This window comes from Octopus sinensis, linkage group LG11 (genome assembly GCF_006345805.1).
Source record: "Octopus sinensis linkage group LG11, ASM634580v1, whole genome shotgun sequence".
NCBI classification, from domain to species: domain Eukaryota; kingdom Metazoa; phylum Mollusca; class Cephalopoda; order Octopoda; family Octopodidae; genus Octopus; species Octopus sinensis.
In genome coordinates, this window is record NC_043007.1 from 72,083,548 (window position 1) to 72,107,884 (window position 24,337).

At 35.2% G+C, this 24,337-nt stretch overlaps 1 protein-coding gene across 4 annotated transcripts in view; it reads right to left on the reverse strand.

Annotated features, from left to right (window-relative positions):
• Window positions 1–24,337, reverse strand: part of LOC115217374 (bone morphogenetic protein 2-like) — a 248,443-nt gene that overhangs the window by 148,045 nt on the left and 76,061 nt on the right. For 2 of the 4 annotated variants that reach the window (XM_036507692.1, XM_036507694.1), the window contains exons 2-3: window positions 21,511–21,524; window positions 19,877–19,964 (exon numbers count right to left, since the gene is read on the reverse strand). The gene's annotated coding sequence lies outside the window, so the exon portion shown is untranslated. The remainder of the gene's footprint in view (window positions 1–19,876; window positions 19,965–21,510; window positions 21,525–24,337) is intronic. The other 2 variants (XM_036507693.1, XM_029787050.2) reach the window with 1 other exon arrangement.

A 24,337-nucleotide genomic window follows, 5' to 3' on the forward strand; every position in this document is an offset into this window, starting at 1 on the left:
TTAGACAAAAAAAGAAGAAGAAGAAGAAGAAGACAAAGAAAGAAGGCATCTTGTTAAAATGTTTCGATTAGTTTTGTGAGGATGAAATTCTACTCTGTTATATTGTTGTATTGCTGGTTCTTATCGAGTTTAACATTTAACGCCAACTCATTCACGGTAGTTTGTTCGACGAGACACAACACGTAAAAATTAACAAGGTAAAGGATTTTGAGCCAATCATTTTATTAGAGTTTAAACGAGGTGAATAACATTAAAACCGGGTTAAGCTTCACAGATTACCTATTACGGTACTAGTTTTATAATATTATTTTCTCTGACCAACAACCAAGAACATATTTTAGAGAAGAGAAAATGCAAAGAGTGATTGATATTCAGGCCTTTTGAAAGAGCTTTTGGCAGTGAACGTAAAATTGAAATGCCTCGAGTGTAAATTGAAAACGCATCATAAGTTTCGTCTTGACGAGAGCTTAGGTTTATAAAGTGGTACTCGCTACTACCCGTTTCAGAATATTTATTTCCCATATTGGCGTATAGCTGCAAATTTAAATATACTTATTTATAGGGTGGATCACGCACAAAATAAGTTCAATACGCTCTAGAATTGTCAAATTGAATAAAATAAATGTATGTCATTATTCCTTTTATTTCAAGATTCTAGGCTCCTTCATTGGAATTTCAACATCAATAACGGGGTATGTATGTATGTATGTATGTATGTATGTATGTATGTATGTATGTATGTATGTATGTTTGTTTGTCTGTATGTATGTATGTATGTATGTATGTATGTATGTACGTACGTATGTATGGTGAGACTGTACGATAAGAAGCTTACTTCCCACAACATTTTCTGGGTTCAGTCCCACTGCGTGGCACCTTGGGCAAGTGACTTCTACTCTAGCCTCGGGCCGACCAAAGTCTTGTGAGTGGATTTGGAAGGCGGAAACTGAAAGAAGCCTATCGTGTGTATATTTATATGTATGTGTCTTTGTGTCTGTATTCCCCACCACCACCACCAACACTACTGCTTGACAACCAGTGTTGGTGTGTTTATGTACTCGTAACTTAGCGGTTCGGCAAAAAGAAATTCGCTAAAATAAGTACTAAGCTCGCAAAGAATACGTCCTGGGCTAGATTACTTCGACTAAAGCCCTTTAAGTACTGAACGGGAGAATTGGTTTTCAAATGACAAAAAGGAGTATCATAAAGGATATCACAAAAAAAACCTTATCAAGAGATAGTGAACTTTGTGACCCAAGCTGTTGCCACTTTAAATAGAGAAACTATAAAGCGTGCTTTTGATTGTTGTGGAGTTGCTCCTCATGGAGAGACTATAGAACACAGCCTCTTAAGCTCACTCTTACAGGATGTTTTGTCTTGAGGTAAATGTGCCAGATGCACATAATGACAAAATTGAAGAAGATGGGATACAAGTAAGTGAAATTAGCTCTGATGTGAATTATGACCAAGCAACAAATGAAGAAATTTGTGATATTTACCCATAAATGCCCAAGGACATTATTTGGTCATACGAAGCTTCTAGTCATGTTTTAAACAGTTTAATTTTCAATATTTCCTAATAGATCCATTGTTAACTTCAGAATATTTTTTAATATGCTACTTCTTTTAAGGCTGTTTCAGTTTCTTTATGTCTATATATCTAATAACAGAAAAGATAGAAATTCAATGGAATTGTATAAAATGAATATGGTTTTTGAGAATATCTTTGTTTTTCCTAAGTGAAATGTTCTACTTCCATATTACAGCCCACGGGCACTTATTACAGGTGGGCGGTTATTTAAGCCCTGGCGGATTTTCGGAAAACTTCGATATATACATACATACATACATACATGCATGCATGCATACATATATGCATGCATACATGCATACATGAATACATACATACATACATGAATACATACATACATCATACATACATACATACATACATACATACATATATATATCAATCAAATTCCCAATGACTAAATATTAGTATCACGCTTGAAACTCGGAGTACCAACAAATTTGAATCACAGTTTTGATACACACACACACAAGCACACACGCGCGCACACATATTCATGTATGTAGAATATATATATATATACATACACAATATATATATGTATATATGCATGCATACATATCGGCACACACACACACACATACATACATATATATACACGCATACAGACATGTCTGCGTTGCATATACATATCTATCCATCTCTCTGTCTATATCCAACCAGACAGACAGACAAACAGACAGCAGACAAACAGAAATAAAAGATACGAGGAGTTTTCGTCAGAGTGACTCAAACTAACAGGTATGCATTCTGTGTGTGTGTCTGTGTGTCTGCGTGTATGCGTGTGCGTGCTGGCCGAATGGTTGCGGTGCTTCCCTCAAGGTCGCAAGATTTTCAAACCGGAGGTGCGTCGTGTTCTTCGGCAAAACACTTAATTTCACGTCGCTCCAGTCCGCTCAACAGTAAGCAGGTAATCCCATCGGCGCACAGTGCTGTGGCGGTGTTGTCCTACTCGTCTTAGCAGAGAGGTGGCATCATTCAAAAGCTATAGCACAGTTTAACAAGCAGTATATAACAACAACCGATAGTCTTGTGAATACGGTGATATATATGTGTGTGTGTGTGTGTGTGTGGTGTCTGTATGTGTGTGTTTGCGTATGTGTGTGCGTGTGTGTATGTATATGTACATATATAATATATACACGAATACAACATTATATATATATGTGTGTAAATATATATATCTGATATATATATGTATATTATATGTATATATATATGTGTATGTATATATATATATATATATATATATATATATATATATATATAATATATATATACACACTTCTTTTCATACATAAGGCACAGACATGTATATATATCTAATATGAAAACAGTGTACTGCGCGCGCACACACACATGTATATGTATATCATCATCTGATGATCGTCTCAGCAAGAAGCTGAGTAATATGCTGTTGTATATTCTCTCTCTCACTCTCTCTCTCTCTCTCTTTCTCTCTCCTCTCTCCTCTCTCTTCTTTCTCTCTCTCTCTCTCTCTCTCTCTCTCTATGTATAATATATATATATATATATATATATATATATATACACGTATGACCGTCGGCGCGTGCGCGTGTGACTGTGTATGTATGTGTGTTTATGTATGTATCTATGTACATTGACGTATATGTATGTATGACTTCAGCTGCCTGTATATGAAGAAACTAAACTAAAAGTATTTTCAGTCCAGAAAATTCTGAATCAATTTCAGATTTGTTTCCTTTAACTCAAACTTTTACTTCCTTGTTTAAACTTCTATTTCTTACTTTTCTGTTTTCTCTTATTTATATTTCTCTTTATTTCTTCATTTCTTCCCTTTCTTCTCTGTACTTTCGACGGGTCACCACAGGTTGTTACTAAAACAATCTCCAACAGCTGCTTCTAATATACCAATAAGAGATATCAATTTTTAGAGGCGAATATTCTTTTGATAGGCCACAGAATTGAAGTACAACTGCATTATAGTTGAAGAACTGAGGTTCTAAATTGTATCTCAACTAATTTGATGGATCCATTAAGAAAACTGGATATCGTTCCAGAGTTTCAGTCGAGTCAGAAATATTTTCATTTCGATGTTGCTGTCAAAAACCTTTTTACATAGTTTCCTTCAACTCTAAATTCTTCCGAAACATTAAACAAAAGAAAAGAAAAGGTAGACAAGAAAGAAACTATGCTAACAGGTTTTAAGCAGATGGCCATCTCTTCGCAAGTGGAATCTTTTTAACATCAGTGTTGTAGAAGTTTAATGATAATGCAATATTACAAATTATCTGAGGCGTTCACCTCTCGCGTCGGGGGAGTTTATTTGTTTAATACTGTGTAGCACAATAGACGATTACGTTGAAAATTGAATTTATGTTCGCAACTCTAACTATACTTCTTTATGTTATTCATTTACTCAAATCTATTGATTGAAAAACGTCGAAATTACGATCGATTTGTGTCAAGGTGGAGTTAAATAACTTTCAGTATAGAAAGCCATTAATTAAGACGGCAGGCTAGCAGAATCGTTACCGCACCGGAAAATGCTTAGTGGCATTTCTTCCGACTATACGTTCTGAGTTCAAATACAACCGGAGGCTACTTTGCTTTTCATCCCTTTTGGGGAACAATAAAATAAGTACTAGTTGAACACTGCAGTCGATGTGATTGATTTACTCCCTGCCTCGAAATTTCTGGTCTTTTGCCAGAATTTGATACCAATATAAAAAAAATCATAAACGAAAAGCGGAGTATGGGAGAATGTGTGATGTTCATGCCCTTCTGCACAAGCACAATCAAAGTGAAACAAAACAGGCAGGCGAAATCAACTTGCTGAGAAATAATTTCTTCAGTGCCATTTGCTCGCATAATAACCAGTTTAAATTTTGAATAATTTACTTCGCTTGTTTTTCACTCTATTTCCTGTTACATGTACTTATTATTTTTCGGAATGAAATCCATATTTGGCACAGATTGTATTGAAGATTGGATTACACACACTTTGTCCATGCAGTATTAGTTAATTCGTTAGTAAACCGTGAAGAACGGTATTGCTTAGCCACTGGTCACAAAATCATACGTCTTCTGTCTATACTGGTCAGTATCTCTCACATAATAAACGCATTTTGCTTTAAATTTTGTATAAAGTGATTTGATTTGGAACAGCTACTGTATTTTGTACAATCAGAACCAGATTTTGTCTTAAACTTGTAGAGTTTCTTTCAAACTGTTCACGAAGTAGTTTATTTTCTTATATCTCTAATTACCCTTCTATTAGCAACAAACTCAGCATAATACTGTTATAATTCATCCGCATTTGTAATATATAAACCTAGTTTATTTATCTTATTCAATCTTTTCTGAATGCGTATTAAATCCCTTCTCTAGACTTTTTGGTCATAAAGAAAACATAGACATTGGATTTCCTTACTTTATCCCATTATTTCTATAAAATAAACAAGATCAGAGGAACTGTCCGAATGTCATTTTACAATAATAATAACTATTTAGGCATGAACCAATAAAGTTGTGTGTTTGGAATATTCCGTTTAATAACAGTTTTATAGCTACCCTCTGTCTACGTTTTCATCTCTTGCACTAACGTTATATTTAAGTCTGTCATTCTAACTATCTCATACGATAGTTTGTGGAATGTCAAACAATTTCATTACCGTGAGAAACTGAAAGCTCAAAGTTTTAAGTTCTTGCTCACCAAACGGATTAGAATAAAAAAAAATTGTTTTTTTTATTATTTTATTTATGTACGAGAGTTCAAGACGTTAGACATTTTACTCGTCCACTATTAAAACGAACTAAAATCCTCTCCCCACCTCCTTTGCGTTTATTGTTGTTGATTCAAACTCTCCTCAGAGTATTCAATTCATGAATTTACACCTCTTAAACTTCACCAATTCCATACCCTAGTGGTAGTTTTATTCCATGACTCTCGATATGGTCGTTCGTTTTTATAGCAGACATACTATCGCCTTAGTACCGAATTCCATACTTGTATTCTTTATTTGATATCACAGTTTTGGAATATAAGTTTTGTGGGTTCCAGGTTTTTAAGTGACCGTTCACTGATTTAATGCCTTTATAAATGCATCAGTAACAACGAAGTCTCTGTGGAACTCGATTTATTTCAAGACTTAGATCCTAAATCATTGGCGATACGTGTTACGCATCGGTGTTTCTAACCATCACAGATATACGTCAGTGGAAACACAGGTAAGTACAACGCACACGCACAATCGCACATATACGCACGCCCGTACACATGCGTGCGCGCATATTGCAAGCTTCTGCACAGTTTCAACCAAATTTGTCTTACAATGTATTGATCAACCCGAGACTCTGGCATGGGAGATTGCTGCTCTCGCTGTACGCCGTATGCCTGAGACTAAGGTATGCTTTAACTGAACCCCCTCCCCCACAAAAAATACAAGAAAAAAAAACAGGCAACAGACTTGTTTTCTAGGTTTATCAAAGATTCTATGATGAAGTGTTTGTTTAGAGTATTCCATGTTGACTTTTGAAATAGCTGCTGTATGAGAGAATTGTTATGAAATTTACAGTCATCATGTGGCCGAGTTTGAACCAACGAGCTTCTATACAATTCCCATCAACCCGATTTTAGTCATAGGGCTTCGGTCGGTTCTCCACTAAGGTGTATTCGTATTACAGTGTATTACGCGGATTCTGTCTGAGATAATGTTAAGAGAACACACGCCTGTGCAATGTTTGGCCCCTTAAACGATAATTCAAAGAGGGGATAGTTCAGCCGATCGAATACCCACTCAAAGTATTCAGCCGATCGCATACTCAAAGTAAGTTTATGTTGTGTGTGTGTGTGTTGTGTATTATATATATATATATATATATATATATATATATAATATATATATATATATTAATATATATATATATTAGATAAGAAAGTTGGTTGTGAAAGCACGTGGGTGAATATATAGAAAAAAGTAAGAGTGAAAAAACTACAGAAGGCTTGAATGTTAAAAAATATATATATTTGCGTCAATATGTCTGAAGAATATTAGAAAATTAAAAAAAAAAATTTTTTTCTCTTATAATGACATAATTTAAAAGAAAGACCGGTTTCGCGTGTAGCTTTTCAAATTTCTTGTGACGTTATGTTTATGTTGAATAGAGTTATTGTTATGTTTATGTACAGGAAAGTTCTAAATAAGGGAAGGTAGTGAGTGATTTCTTCCGGTGTAAGGGAGATAATCGCTTAAAATTTTTTTCCTTTCCCTTGGTGTGAATTTCTCTGTATCAGTATGTTCGGATGGTTGAGTCTGGGCTTGTACTTTTCAATGAAGAATGTTTCCTCGTTTAGTCTAATTTGTGTTGATGATCCGAAAGCACATTGGTAAAATGGAAAGATTAAAAATTCTGGTAGTAGTTGCTTTGCGCATTTCTCAATGTGCTCACTAAAAGGTATCATTCTATATTCTGGGAATGCAATCTGTTGTCGATGCAGTGTGCATCTACGTCTGAGTGATAGTCCCGTGGGTTCCACGGGACTATATATATATATATATATATATATATATATATATATATTATATATATATATATATAAGCGACAAGGATATCCAAGTAGTATAGTACAATTGTTTCATGCTACTTCATTTTATTAAACATGTAAGTATTACATCAGTTTTGTAATGTCGAGCAATCTTCAGCCACATATAGAATTTTTCAATTAAACGGACAATATATATATATATATATATGTGTGTGTGTGTGTGTGTGTAGATAGATAGATAGATAGATAGATAGATAGATAGATAGATAGATAGATAGATAGATAGATAGATAGGCGCAGGCGTGGCCGTGTGGTAAGAACCTTGCTTCTCAACATCATGGTTCCGGGTTCAGTCCACTTTGTGAGTGGATTTGGCAGACAGAAGCTGAAAGAAGTCCGTCGTATGTATATATGTATATGTTTATGTGTGTGTGTGTATGTATATGTATGCATGCGTGTAGGTATTTTTATAATTTATATATACTACGTGTGTATATATTATATGTATATATGTATTTTTATGCGTGTTTCTTAATTCAATTCAGTATATTGTCCCACTGTACTGATACAAGTACCTATATTTGTGTACAACGCATAAACATTCGCACACAGACAGGCGGTCACACATACATTAATGTATTTATTTACGCAAAGCTATATTTATAAATATACATTCATCATTTAACTCGAGGCAAGCTGAACTTGTGTGACATGTTTTATGTAGCAATCCTGTAGAGAAGATAAGATCTTGTAGGCTAAAAATTGAGATACTTATATAACGACTGATAAAAACTAAATTAATATACACATACATACTACACTAGCTCTGTCTCTCCTCTCTCTCGTCTCGTACACACAGAGATATATGTATGTATATGTGTGTGTGTATATGTGTATATATATATATATAATATATATATATATATATATATATATCTTGTAAAGAAGATTTTTTGTATGTTTATCCGATGGCTTCTAAGCAGGGATTTGATTAATTTACTACCTCTAGGGTTTCTTAAGGCAAAGGGCTGACCTTATGAAATTTGATTAAGCGACTCAGGTAGATTAATTTCATTACAAATTTTGCCTCTGAAGATAGTTGATCTAAACCATATTACAAATAACAGAATCTACTCATTCAAAGGTTCATAATTCAAAGAGCAACGCAGTGTTGCAATTTTAACCTTCTCATATTATCCCATATTCTTTATCAATTAGCATTTATCATTCTATCTGTCTGTCTATCTATCTATCTATCTATCTATCTATCTATCTATCTATCTATCTAGTTAGCTAGAGTCTATCTATCTATCTAGTTAGCTAGAGTCTATCTATCTTGCTAACTAGATAGATTGGATTTTACGTTCACAAAATAAAACTCAGTCACTGTAATACCTTTCTAGTAACTTTACTATCAAATATAACTCACGCTGATGTTTATGAAAGCGTGTGGCTTAGTGGCAGCTGGTATTCGGCTTAAGATCGTTCGGGTCGTGAGTTCTAATACTGGCGGTACGTTATGTCTGGAGGAAAGCACTTTATTTCACGTTCTAACAGTCCACTCAGTTGGCAAAAGCCTTACCCCTTTCCGTGTCACGCTGAATCCTTGAGAACGATGTTAAGGGTGTGAATGTTTGTGGAGTGCTCAGCCACTTGCATGTTAATTTCACGAGCTGGCTGTTCTGTTGATCAAATCAACAGGAACACTTGTCGAAAGCGATAGAGAACCAGGCCATAAAAAACAAAATGAAATACATTTCTAGTAACTTCGCCATAAAATAAAATATAACTCACACTGATATCTGTAAGAAAAGATGAAACATTTAAAAACTTCCAAGTACAACAATTGCCGGTGCTACCCGGCAAAATAATACAGTTGATGGCCTCTTCTAATGACTAAGAATAATTGTAATTCTTCATAAATTCTCCGAAAACAACAGATGTACAGATTTCTTGTTTACTTCAAAAAATATTTCTTAGATTTCAATAACTCGTTGTAAAAGGAAATAACACAACGCTGTGGCAACCGTGACAATTCAATCAATATACATTTAATACACACACAGGCGCACGCACGCACACACACACACACACACACACACACACAACACACACACACGTATATATTTATTTATATAGGCGCGCAGACATTGCTGCATGGTAAACGGTTTGCTTCCCTACTGCAAAGTGCCACTGACTGGCTTCTTGGGCAAGTATCTTCTACTATAGTCTCGGGCCGACCAAAGCTTTGTGAGTGGAATTGGCAGACGGAAAGTGAAAGAGGCATGTCGTATACATACATACATACATACATACATACATACATACATACATACATACATACATACATTACACACATACACACACACATACATATTATGAATGTACGAGTGTGTGTGTGTGTGTGTGTGTGTGTGTGTGTGTTTGCGGGTGTGTGTGTGTGATTGTGCTCTCCGCTATCGCTTGATGTTGCCGAGTTTACGTCCCCGTAACTTAACGATTCGGTGAGATCGATAGAATGAGTATCAGGGTTTAAAAAGTACTGGGGTTGATTCGTTTGACTAATGTTCTTCAAGGTTGGACCCCATGATGGCCGCAGTCCAATAATTGAAACAAGTCAAGATATATATATATATATATATATATATATATATAAATTTAAGACGATTTCGGCAGAATTTGAACTCAGACGAAATGCCTTTAAGCATTTTCCCAGCTTACTAACAGTTCTACCAGCTTACCGCCTTACATCTATTATATAAAATCCGTTCTGTTTGTCTATGTGTGTGTCTTTTAGGATCTCGGGCATCCTCCATCCGATTGCGCTCAAATTTGATATGTAGATACTGACGGTATCAGGGCGCGTATAAGTCTTCAAAAAATTACAAAAATCGATTCCAGGTGAGAATGCGATCGATAAAGCCGTGGGAACGTGCATTTGTCCGCGCAAGTACATCAGCAGTTACGATCGATACAACACGTACGCGAGAAAAATGCACGGTGTCTCAAATTTAGGTTAAATCAGTGTTTCTCAAAGAGGCGGCCTATGGGACGGTCGGACAAGTTGTTTTGAGAAAATTTGGTTTAAATGTTTGACAACTCATCACCTTTCATTGGACGGGGGACGTTTTGCTCCACACACTTAAAACATTAATTTGTATTTTTTGATTTTTAAAATGTAATTTTATTATATTTGTGGCAAACATGACATGAGTGTGGCTAAGTGCATTTTGTAGAAACCAGCGGTATAGGATTATAACACGTGTCACTATACATATTGACACCCGCCTAAATTCATTAGATGAGTTAAGTCTTCTATGGTCCGATAGTAATATATTGGAATACAATATGGTGGTGAGTTGGCAGAATCGTTAGCACGCCGGATAGAATGCTTAGCGGCATTTTGTCTGTTTTTACGTTCTGAGTTCAAATTCCGTCGAGGTCAAGATTGTCTTTTATACTTGCGGTGCCGAAAGAATAAGTACTACTTGAACACTAGGGTCGATGTAATTGACCTAACCCCCTCGCTCGAAACTGCTGCCTTTGGAATCAATGTATTGAATGTGAAATAACAATATAATAGTGACATCTTAATGTCTGTGAAATAATATTCCCACATCTGTTGAATAGTGATATCCTACGAAATGACAATGATTTTCTTATCCAACGCGTCAACCATTCTACTTACCAACTCTGAGAGCATAATATATATATAGATATATATATATATATATATATATATATATATATATATAGATATATATATATATATATATATATATATACATAGAGATAGATACATAGATATACATACATACGTACATATATACATACATACATACATACATGCATACATACATACATGCATACATACATACATACATACATACATACATACATACATACATGTATGTATGTATGTATATACACATGTAAACGCACACTCACACTCACGTGCGAGCGCGCGTACTCTGTATACCGAAATGTTTCCCCGCATGTCTCAGTGTGTTTATACATGAGTTTATAAATAACACCATAATATATAAACACTTATAGAGGCAGGTGCACACGTAATCACTCACACACACACGCGCGCTCACGGAGAAACACACACACACACACACACACACACACATATACGAGATGTGAAATTCATACGCAGGACCACAGAGACAAACACATTCACACAGAAGACCTCTAAGCATAAAACTCCAAATAGATTTTTATTTTTTAAATTTAGGAATAAACAGAGAGATGCTGGCAGCTACATAAACGTATGGAGTGACGTGAGTATATATATATATATATATATATATATATATTATATATATATATATATATATATATATATATAATATATACATACATATATATATACATACTATATATATATATATATATATATATATATACATACATACCATACATACTACATATATAATCTATATATGTATATATAGTTACAAACTGAAAAACAAAAGAGAACACAACAACAACGCGAGGACGTGCGTGGAACAAATATAGTATTATTGGACGCTCAGGAAGGAAGGGAAGAAGGAGGGTTTAACGTTTCAAGCGGAGCTCTTCGTCGGAAACATAGGAGAAGGAAAGATCCAGAGTAGGGAAGACAGAGGAAAAAAAAACGCCAACGGTACACACGCGGTCACATTTTATATGTGTGTGTGTGTGTGTGTGTGTGTGTGTGAAATGAAGGCGCATGGCTCAGTGGTTAGAGTGTCGAGCTTACGATCGTAAGATTGTGAGTTCGATTCCAGGACCGGGCTGCGTGTTGTGTTCTTGAGCAAGACTCTTTATTTCACATTGTCTTATCTTGTCATTTCCCTTATCCTGTCTTTTACTGCTTATATTTTGTACTGTCGTTACTTTCCTGTTTTTGTTACCATTTTTACCCCTCTGCAAAAAGATCTCAAATCTTATTTGATTTGCTTTTCGCAGGAAGGAAAGTTTCTATCGAAGATACGTCTCGCCTTCACCTTCGAAACGTAGAGTAGATGAAACCATGGCGACTGAAGAAGGGTTTTTTTTCTTGTGTTATTTGTCCTGTACTCTATTCTTTTGTTGTTTAAGAAAAATGTCCAGTTCCTTGGGTTTGTGTTTATGTTTTCGTTTCTCATTGTGTTCGACGTTTTTTTTGTGTCCTGTACTCATATATGCGTGTATATATACATGTAGAGGTAGGTACGTACATATATGTTTATATATATGCATATGTTTTATTTATTAATATATATATATATACATATGTATATATATGTATGTATACATACACACACACATACACACACACACATACACACAGACACCGACACGCACACACACACACGCATATGTGTATATACGTGCACGCGCGCGCACACACACACACTACGCATTTGCCCTCTGTGTGTTTGTTTGAGTGTAAACTATATAATACACAGTGACATTTAAAAAGTTTCCCCATAGCCTTCTGCATGTAGAACATATAGTTAAGTGCCGATGGCGAGACGAAAAAAATAAATTCATTAATGGAGACTATAGTAATAATGAGAACAAAAGTAATTAAGGCTTAATAATAATTAGTGTAAAAAATTAATGAAGACCTGCATAGGGGAAAGTGGGTTTGGTCCATGTTTACCGGAACAACAGAACTTATAACGTAAATACAGACCAAATGCTACTAAGCATTTTTCCCGGCGTACCAACGATTCTGCCAGCTCGCTACCTTTGTTCGAATATATTTCTTTATTGCCCACAAGGGGCTAAACATAGAGGGGACAAACAGGAACAGACAAAGGGATTAAGTTGATTACATCGACTCCAGTGCATGACTGGTACTTAATTTATCGACCCCGAAAGGTTGAAAGGCAAAGTTGACCTCGGCGGAATTTGAACTCAGAACGTAACGGCATACGAAATACCGCTCAGCATTGTTCGAATATACGTATATTCATTATATTTTTGTCTGCCTCCATATCTATAAATGTATAAATCCTGTCAGTCCCACACTCTCTCTTTAATCGTCATGCATATCTACAAACATACCCACATGTGCGTGTGCGCATGCGTGCGCGTCTATACGAAGTGTGGTTACGTGTTAATTCTTTGCTTACGTGTCTATTAATGCGTGCATAGAAATGTGCATGCTGTATATATATATATATATATATATATATATATATATATATAGTTATTCCAAACAAGAAACCAGAAAAAAACACAACAACGCGAAGACGTGGAACAAATATAGTATTATTGGACGCTCAGGAAAGAAGGAAAGAAAGAGCATTTAACGTTTCGAGCGGAGCTCTTCGTCAGAAACATAGGAGAAGGAAAGATCCAGAGAAGGGAAGACAGAGGAAAAAAATCGCCAACGGTACACACGCGGTCACATTCTGAATGGTATATATATATATATATATATATTGTACATGTATACGCAGACACATACAAGCATACACATATATACCAATGCATTCTACATGAATATTTATATACAGAAGCAAAAATAAAAATAAAGCTAAAAATTTTCAACACATAAACACATTTCATAAACAAGTTAATATTTAGAAACGAAAGTATATTCGCAAAAAGAGTTCTAGATGAAGGTAAAGTCGGGTCTCATACGTCGATAGTTTTAAAATAAAGCACGCACGATCATAAATACTTATCTTTAAGCACGAGTGCATGCGCGCGCACAAACATCCATATACGCACAAATGCATAAATAAATAGAAATAGAAGCATATGTATGGCTCGAAAGTCCAGTCCTTTCCCTGAGTCATTCACTTACTGGAATTCCCCACCACTTCATATCTTTCCTGCAAGAGGAATATTCATGCTATCATTCTCATCGGCCTGTGAAGAACAGTGAAGGCCATGGGTATTGCTCCATCTTGCAGATTCTATCACTGACGTAGCGCAGGTCTGAAGGCGCCTTTTGTGAAACCCAAATTAGTAATCTCGGAGATGTACTTGCATAGCAAGTGATTTGATCTGAGATCGTGTGCTGGAACGAAAACAATTGCAGCGTGGAAGGTGTTTGTAAGCCATTTAAGAAACACACAAAAGCCGTTCGATTCACTTCAATATTTAAGTTTAATTTGTCAAAATATTTTCGTCGCTATAAGACCTCGACCTCTTCACTGACAAAAATCCGTGCTGCATCTTTTTGTCAGTGAACAGGTCGCGGTCATATAGCGACGAAAATATTTTGACAAATTAAACTTAAATGTTGAAGTGAATCGAACGGCTTTTGTGTGTTTCTTAAATGGCTTACAAACACCTTCCACGCTGCAATTAGTAATCTCTTTTCCTTAAACCTAATACACCTTCAAGTACAGGACACACACGTGTATAAGTGACCACCTTAAACGATCCGTACATTTCGCACACTCCACGCTTCTCATAGAACTCAGCAAGTTAATGTAATACCTAATTGAACACCTAATTTTACATTTATGCTTACCTTTTCTTATAAGACAATATACGCGCAAACTTGTGAGATTGTGCACATATACACATTCAACATGTATAAATATTTATAGACAACGAAAAGCGTAAATTCAGTATTAAAGTAGATAGGTTATATACATACACATACATACATACATACATACATACATACATACATACATACATACATACATACATGCATGCATGCATGCATACATACATACATCGGTAGTGAACTCTTCAGAAAGCACTCTCTTCCAGGTGATTTCCCATACAACCCCCAAAACACTCAAAGAAGACCTGAAACGCTCAGCATACCAAAAAGAATCTGTGCATGGGTATGTTTCCCGAAGACATGAAGAAGACAGCAGTAGCGACGTAATATGCAATCTTTCTTGGACTCGTGACTACTACATCACATCAACACTTCGAAGGTTATGCATTTGCAATCCCAAAACAAGAGATTGCTACGAAATGCCAAGTACACAAAAGATATATTGAAGCCCTTGGAGCATCAAGAGACAACCGAAAATGTAGATTATATCATATTTCTGTGGAAGACATCACACATATAATTAACAGCTGCTCCAAAATGTCATCAAGTTCTACCTGCCTATGCGATACGTCATTGTCGCAAAAATAATATACAATGCCATTCGAAATTTAAAAAATTGTATAATAAACATGGAGAATACCCCTTGTTATTGATTACATATACAAACATCAACACAAAGAAAACTGGTGGGACATCCTCATCAAAATATCTGCTGCATGTAAACATAACACGCCGGATATTGTTCTTTGAGGCAGACGAGGAATTTTGTACCGTCATAGAAATCAGCTGTCCTGTTGATGTGAATACTCTTTGAAAATCAAAGAGAAAGAGGATAACTACGGACAACTGGTGCGAAACCTCCATCTTCTGTACCAAGATTATGAAATTCACGTTTACACCAATGACAATTGGTGCACTTGGTTTTGTGAGTGGTCAACCAGCTTATTCACGCATTACAAATACAATCTGTTAAGTGGAACAGTAAATTTATGAAAGACTTTTCTGAAATTTAAATGTGAATTTGTTTTTTATTTACATTCCTACGACGGAGCTTTGTACTTTTGTCAAAAACCATTCGTTCCTCAGTGGAAGATTTTAAATAATTAGAAACTGAAGAGAACGTTTATACAAAGAAACTTACGTACACCCATCAGGTGTGATTCTTGGTAATTTTAGAACTCAAAGGGATATATAGTTGAAATAGGATACACGTAACACACACACACACACGCACACGCGCACACACACGCACACGCACACACACACACACACGCACACACACACATATACACACACATTGTTTTTCCAGCAAAGTTCATAAAAAATAAAGATTTATATTAAAATCTGATTTCATTTGTGTAATTTAGGCATACATAGCATGCATTGCATGCCTTGCAATTATGCAGGAAACGCCACTGACTTACATATATAAATATGTACTATACATGGTATACGACACATGTATAACATATCATACGTAGACACACAAACACACACACACACACACACACACACACACACACACACACACACACAAACATGCACACACACAGATACACTCACACACGTTTTGTCTTTGAGCAAGACACTTTATTTCACGTTGCTTCAGTTCATTCAGTTGGCAAAAATTAGCAGTGCATGTAATTCTAAGGGGTCGCCTTGTCACATTCTGTGTGACGCTGAATCTCCCTGAGAAATATGTTAAGGGTACGCGTGCCAGTAGAGTGATGATCTGGAACACTCATCGTCGTAACCGACGGGGTGCCAGTAAAATTATATAGTAAGTGAAACATAAATGAATTTGCAAACAGAAGGTATAATAATAGTAGATTGCGTCTTATTAAATCTACTTAATAGTGGATTCAAATTTAGACACAAGGCCAGCTATTTCAGGGAGGGGGCTGTTCGATTACATCAACTCTAGTGTTCAACTGATACTTGTTTTATCGACTCCCGAAAAGAATGAAAAGTAAAGTCAGTCCCGGGAGAATTTGGATTCAGAACGTAAAGTCGGACAAAATGCCGCTAAGCATTTTGCCCAGCAATGCTAACGATTCTGCCAGCCGACTGCCTTAAATCTACTTAATATTCAACGTAATTTATTCAGAAAAAATGGCGCATATTTCTCTGCACTTTATATTGCAATGTCAGACAGAAAGTAGATAAGATATAACCACACTAGAAGGGTTGTGATATTTTATATATATTTCTGATATGGGATTTGTTAGTATTTGCCCACTTATTACAAACCATTCTGGCACAGAAATTGTAGAGTTATTTTTTTAAAATATTTGCAGTAAAAAAGGCGGTGAGTTGGCAGAATCGTTAGCACGCTGGGTAAAATGCTTAGCGGTATTTCGTCCGTCTTTACATTCTGAGTTCAGATTCCGCCAAGGTCGACTTTGCCCTTTCATCCTTTTGAGGTCGATAAAATAAGTGCCATTTGCGTACTGGGGTCGGTGTAATCGACCTACCTCTCTCAAAATTGCAGACCTTGTGCCGAAATTTGAAATCAATATTTGCAGTAAAATGCAAAAAAGAGGTTTTCGTAATAAATGCATTTATTTATTGAGATTACAAGATTGAATAGTAAGTTTTTGCAGGCAAACGTTAATATTACAGGTTTTCGGGAAATTATGATGTTAAGAAATGTTTTGAGAATATATTTCAAGATATTTCTGTATAGCTGTTATGAGATATTTCTAAAATGTTCATATAGCCAGCAATTTATATGAAGTATTTCGATGTGAGGGCGCATGTCTTATTTGCATGTGCGTTTGTGTGTCTGTATTTAAAACAAAAAATAAAGCACATTGCAAGAGGCTCCTGGAATACATCATAATATACTTAAAGAATATTAATATTACGAGACATTTCTGTAATTCAATAGGAGATGCTCTAGACATGTTCTCGATAAGAAAAAAGAAAAATTGCATAGAAATATAAACAGTCAAAATATGAGAAATTTGCAAACTTTGGCCAGAATTCATATGTTCTCTTTTATGATGTATTCATAAGTGTAAATGTATGTGTATGTGTATATATTCGTGTCTGTTCACCTACATTCAATCTCTCTCTCTCTCTCTCTCTCTCTCTCTCTCTCTCTCTCTCTCTCTCTCTCTCTCTCACACACTCTCTCTCTCTCTCACACACACACACACACACGAGCGCGCACATACATACGCGCACAAAGAATACGTTGATGGCTGTTTTAGGTGGGGGAAAAAGCATTAACAATATAATAATCTTTTGCTTTAAGAATATATAACTGGAGGATCGAAAAAGAAATAAAAATGAAACCAGGTACGTACGAAAATAAACGAATAAGTAAATGCTTAAATGCTTGTTATTAAACACCATTATCATAGATTTCTGTTTTCATTTCTCAAAAACCTGGTGTTAATTTACGAAGGTGGTATTGTAGAAAATGAGACATTTGTAATAAAAAAGAAAGATACATGTAAAGATAATTGTAAATTGGTTATTCCTTTCAAACTCCTCTTTCGTAAACTTTGGAATAATATTTTTGTTTACATTTCGAAATGACTTGTCAATTTGCGAATTGCTTAAAAATATACCTTTATATGCATGCGTGTATATATGAGAGTATGCAAGTATGAACATGCGTCTGTCTGTCTTTCTGTCTGTAAGCATGTATGTATGTATGTATGTATGTATGTATGTATGTATGTATGTATGTATGTATGTATCTATCTATCTATCTCTATGAAAGCCCTGTTAGGTCCTTAGTCCTTAGTGCTGCTGGTAATATGTAACCCAGGTCAACCTGTCATGTGGTTGGGCTCAAGCAACTAAAATGGTAACCCTACTAAGTCTGCTTAGTAAGGAGAGCGGTTTTCGTTCGGTAACCTGCAAGTCGGCAAACCATGTCTGCCAAAGGGCAAATGATCTCAATGAAGTCAACGGTCATCTAACAGCTGGGAGTGAGTGAAAGACAGCTAGCGTTAGAAGGAAATTTCTGTCACAACACTTGCGGCTTCACTTGCATCCTATGATATAGATTACAAGTGAGTGCGAGTCGTTGTTGTTTAACTCTAGGCAGACTTACGACTAACCATGTTACAACCATACGTTTTTAGGACTATATTTCCTAATGTATTTTACAGTAATTTTTGTCTGCTTTTTCTAACTAGCCCCACTGCAAAAAATCCTATCATTGAGTCGACTAAATGAAGGTTTACGAATTAACAGGTGTTTTCTGATGCTTGGATCATCTTTGATGTGTTCTACAGTATTTATTTGTTGGGCAATAATTTTGGCACATTTGGTGACTGCAAAAGTAGTACAGCTGCTAAATCAGAAATATTTTCTCGTATAAAGAAATAACAATAATAAACTGGAGGTAATGCAAGGGCAACATATTTTATCATAATTATTTTCATATCAAGTGGTTACCATCTTTTCAGAACAAGTTTCTGTTTTTTTTTTTTTAAATCAACATCTTATTTACATATATCTGTGTAAATGTGCCTGTGCATATAAATGTATATACATGTATATACATATATATATATATATATATATATATATATATATATATATATATATATACATACACACGCGCCAATAAACTATTATGGTTCCGGAAAGTTGTTTTTATACCTACCACGGACTGCTCGAAGCTTACTAACTTCCATCACCTAGACCCTCAGACCTTACAATTATATATATATATATATATATATATTGGGTTGTCCCCTACATCGCTTGACAACCGGTGTTGGTGTGTTTACATCCCCGTAAATTATCAAAAGAGACCAATAGAATAAGCACCAGGAATATTTTTAAAAAATAATAAGCTCTGGAGCAATTCGTTCAACTAAAATTCGGGCAGTGCCCAGCATGGCCGCAGTATAATGACAGAGACAAGTAAAAGATAAAATATTTCATGTATGTCTGTATAACTGTGTATATGCATATAAATGTATGTATGTATGTATGTATGTATGTATGTATGTATGTATGTATGTATGTATGTATGTATGTATATGTGTGTGTGTGTATATATATATATATAATATATATATATATATATATATATATATGCTAGTACATTGATAGATACAACTGTTTACAAATGTATAGATATTTATGCGTATATGTAAATATGTGTCCGCGCGCGCGCGAATGTTAGTGCGTGCGTTTGTGTGTAAAGGTGAGAAACTAAAGTAAGTTTTTAAAAGAAGTTATTAGGGCGTAGCTTGAGAAGGAATATTTTTATACTTACTGTGAGAGAGCTTCGGTGGCCTGATTATAACATGGTGTTTGTTTCCGAAATTGATAAGTAATCCGTCCTGATAAGATCGGTAGGATTACTGCAAGAAAAAACAAAAAAAAAAATATTTAAACTATGTTGAAATTGTCAGCAAGGCAGATTAGTAGTAACAGATAAAAAGAAAACACAATCTTGCTGTAGACTCTCATTACTTCTTAATTATTTTAATATATCAGCAAGATTGTATATAAACACACACACACACACACATATTCATTTCTACAAGGGTAAGTTTGTTGATAACTTTGAAATCTCGGTTTACCAGTTGTCTTGAGAGACTCTGGTAACAGCTCGTAAAACCGAAACTTCGAAGTCGCTGTCAATCATCCCCCCCACCACCAAAAGGTACTCTTCGGGAAAATATTGAGTAATCCAGATTTTTTAATTAATTTTTCAAAACTAAACAGTTTAAAACTTCGAATACTGGTAGAATTTGTTACATAGAACTCGGTTTACTCTGAATGTTTTTGACAAAATTTCCTATTTTAGAAGTTATTTCGTGTTAAAGTTGTCGTATTTGGGTAATTTCAACCAATCAACGACGTGTATTCGGTTGAAGAAAGCTACTGCTGTTTGCGATAGTAATCGAAGAAGCAGAAGTTGACGGCATTTGCAATCGTTAACTCAGGGAATAATATGCATAAAGAATCCAAAATGTTAGACAGGTCATAGGAAAATCTTCAATGGAAAACAGTCTTCAGCTTTAATAGAAGTACTTTTCCATATATACACTCCTGCGCGTACACACAAGCACTCGCGCGCACATATATATGTGCAACTGTATTTACGAGTGTGTTTGTGTGCGTATGTGTGTGTGTGTATGTATGTGTATGTATATATATATATATATATATATATATATATATATATATACATATGTATGTATGTCATTATTCCGTTTATTTCAAGATTTCTTGCCAATAGAGAAAGAACGGGTTTCTAACCTTCATTGGAATTTCAACATCAATAACAGGGTATTTTGTTTGTATGTATGTATGTATGTATGTATGTATGTATGTATGTGTGTATGTATGCCTGTATGTATGTACGCAAGTATGTATCCCTCCCTCTATCTCCATATATATATATATATATATATATATAAAACAGACACACCTGTATCAACGTGATGATATTATAGATACTTAGAAAGACACGCACATACATACAGTACTCTCACGCGCACCCGAATGTTGTCCGATGGCAATGCCATAAGAGAGAAAGAGAGAGCGACAGAGAGAGAGAGCGAGAAAGTGAGAGAGAAAGAGGAGAGAAAGAAGAGAATGGAAGAGAGAGAGGGAGGAGAGAGAGAGGGTGGAGGAGAGAGAGAGGGTGGAAGAGAGAGAGAGGGTGGAGGAGAGAGAGAGGGTGGAGGAGAGAGAGAGGGTGGAGGAGAGAGAAAGAAAGAGCGAGAGAGCAAGAGTGCGCGTTTCCTCAGCTAAAACTCTACAAAGGCCTTAGGAACAGTCCATCATAAATCATTTGTAAACTATCGGCTTTCGTTGGCGGCGACCAACTCTTTTATTTTCTCACCCTAAACAAACAACGCATGCATCTTTGACTGAATGTCATGTAAATCCAGCGGCAACAGCAGCAGCAGCTCGGCTATCTGATCTGTTCCATGTCTAAATACTAATATTAATGGTATCTCTGGTGCTTCTTTCAAAAGGCAGACCCTCTAGAGTTGACCTAAAATATCTGGATAACATCTCACATAACGATCTACTATGTTAGATTTGAAATTTCATCGTCCTTTCTCCTAACATGACTAACATGCATTAGGCTATAGTTTACTGACTTAAGCTGAAGTCTGAACTGTTTTTACTTCGTTAACTTATATCTCTTTTGTCCAAGAATGAAATTAATGCTAAGTTGAGAAGTGACTCTAACAACAAAACCATCAGAATTGTTGAAACTGATCTAAGATAATATCCGTCCCCTTGGGTTCATGAAATATAACTTCAAGAAGACCTATTTTAAATCTTCCACCAATCTAAATTCATAATACATGGATACAGCATAGTTTTAAAAAAAGGGGGGTTTTCGTTATGTTATAAGGTGATATATCCATATAGTATATGATATACCTTATCTACTTAACACCATCTTATGCTACATCTACTTAATGTCAGTAGAGAAGGGTGGTGTTAAGTTGCAGATAAACTGAGATTCGATTCGCGACTGAGGTATTTTCAATTCACTCGTGGTACATGTTGATGTTGAGACTCTAGTCAAGCAGACCTAGAATAAGATAGAGATCATTGTTTCTTGTTTTCAAGCAAGCGTTATCCAGGATTGTATTATTCAATGTCCTGTCTGTTTCTAAAATTTTTACGACATTTATTGCTTTTCCTAGCAGGTCGAAACAACCCTACGTAAATATATATATTATATATAATATATAATTATATATATATATATATATATATATATATATATATATATATATATATATATATATATAAATAAATATATATATATATATATATATATATATGTTATATATATAATATCTATATATCTATATATATATATATATAGGACAATCAGTAAGTAGTCATAATAGGATTCAGAGTTTCAAATGCCGGAGCTAAGAGCTACGATGCATTCTCATCGACTATTATATATGTATATATATATATATGTGTGTGTGTGTGTGTGTGTGTGTGTGTGTATGTATGTATGTGTGTGTGTGTGTGTGTGTGTATACATATATATTGGATCATCCCATAAATAATGCGTTTATTTCAATTGCATGAACTAAAAGTCGGGTGGGGTCGGGATTAACTACCTGTATCATCTTGCTATAAAAGCAGGTAGTAGTTTTACCTTGTCCTTATTCTTAGTGCAAGTTTTGAAGAGTGTATAGTTCGATTTTAACACTTATTTTGGGAAAGTTATAATGGAAGTGACAAAGAAGCATATTCGGCATATTTTGCTTTTATGTGTTCAATAAAGGCAACAACGGAAAGGAAAGTGCGGGGAATATTAATGCAGTATATGGGGATCGGACAACAACCGTAAGCCAGTGTCAACGATTGGCGTAGTTTGAATGGGAAACGATGCCACACCCACCATATTCGTCGGACTTTGCTCCATCTGATTATCATATATTCCGCAGTCTTCCAAATCATTTGGACGGAAAAAAATTGAATTCTGTACACGAGGTCAGTACTTTTGTCACGGACAAGTGAATTTTGGAAGAAGGGCCTTGAAAGTCTATCAGGTAAATGGAAGAGCGTTGAAGAAAATGGAGAGTATATTTTAGAGCAAAAAAAAACTTTATCTTAATTTTGAAAATTAAAAGAAGTATAAAATAACTGTATTATTTGTGTGGTGACCCAATGTATATATTATATATATATGGAAACAGAAAGAGGACCGTCGTACACACACACACACACACACACACATATTTATATATATACACACATATATATATATATTATATATATATATTTGTTTGTCTGTGTTTGTTCTCTCATCATCGCTTGACAACCTTTGTTGGTGAGTTTACGTCCCCGTGACTTAGCGGTTCGGCAAAAGTGTCCGATAGAATAATTACTAGTACTATAAAATGATAATAATAATATAAATAATATATATATATACATATATGTAAATACATATATATATATGTATATACGCATATATGAGTACAGGACGTCACAAAACATAAACAATACGATATACGAAGACAAAGTTTTTTGTATGCGAACAACGAGAGAAACAAATGGAAAACAAGACAAGTAAAAACGACCCTTCATCATTTGTCGGCTGTTCATTTACTCCTCATTTCGAGCAATTGCCGTTAACTGCTCGAAATGAGGAGTAGATGGAAGACCGACAACTGATGAAGGGTTGTTTGTTTATGTCTTGTTTCCCATTTGTTTCTTTCGTTATTCGCATACAAAAGATTGTCCTTGTATTACATGTTGCTTTCGTATTTCATGCTTACGTTTTGCGACGTCCTGTACCCATAAGCATATATATATATATATATATATATATAAGCATATATATATATATATGTGTGTGTGTGTGTGTGTGTATGTATGTATATGTATGTATGTATGTATATATGTATGTATGTATGTATGTATGTATATATTCACATATACTCTTTACTCTTTTACTCTTTTTACTTGTTTCAGTCATTTGACTGCGGCCATGCTGGAGCACCGCCTTTAGTCGAGCAAATCGACCCCGGGATTTTATTCTTTGTAAGCCCAGTACTTATTCATCGGTTGTCAAGCAATGCTAGGGGAACAAACACAGACGCACAAACACATACACACACCATCAATATATATATAGTATATATATATATATATACGACAGGCTTCTTTCAGTTTCCGTCTACCAAATCCACTCACAAGGCATTGGTCGGCCCGGGGCTATAGCAGAAGACAC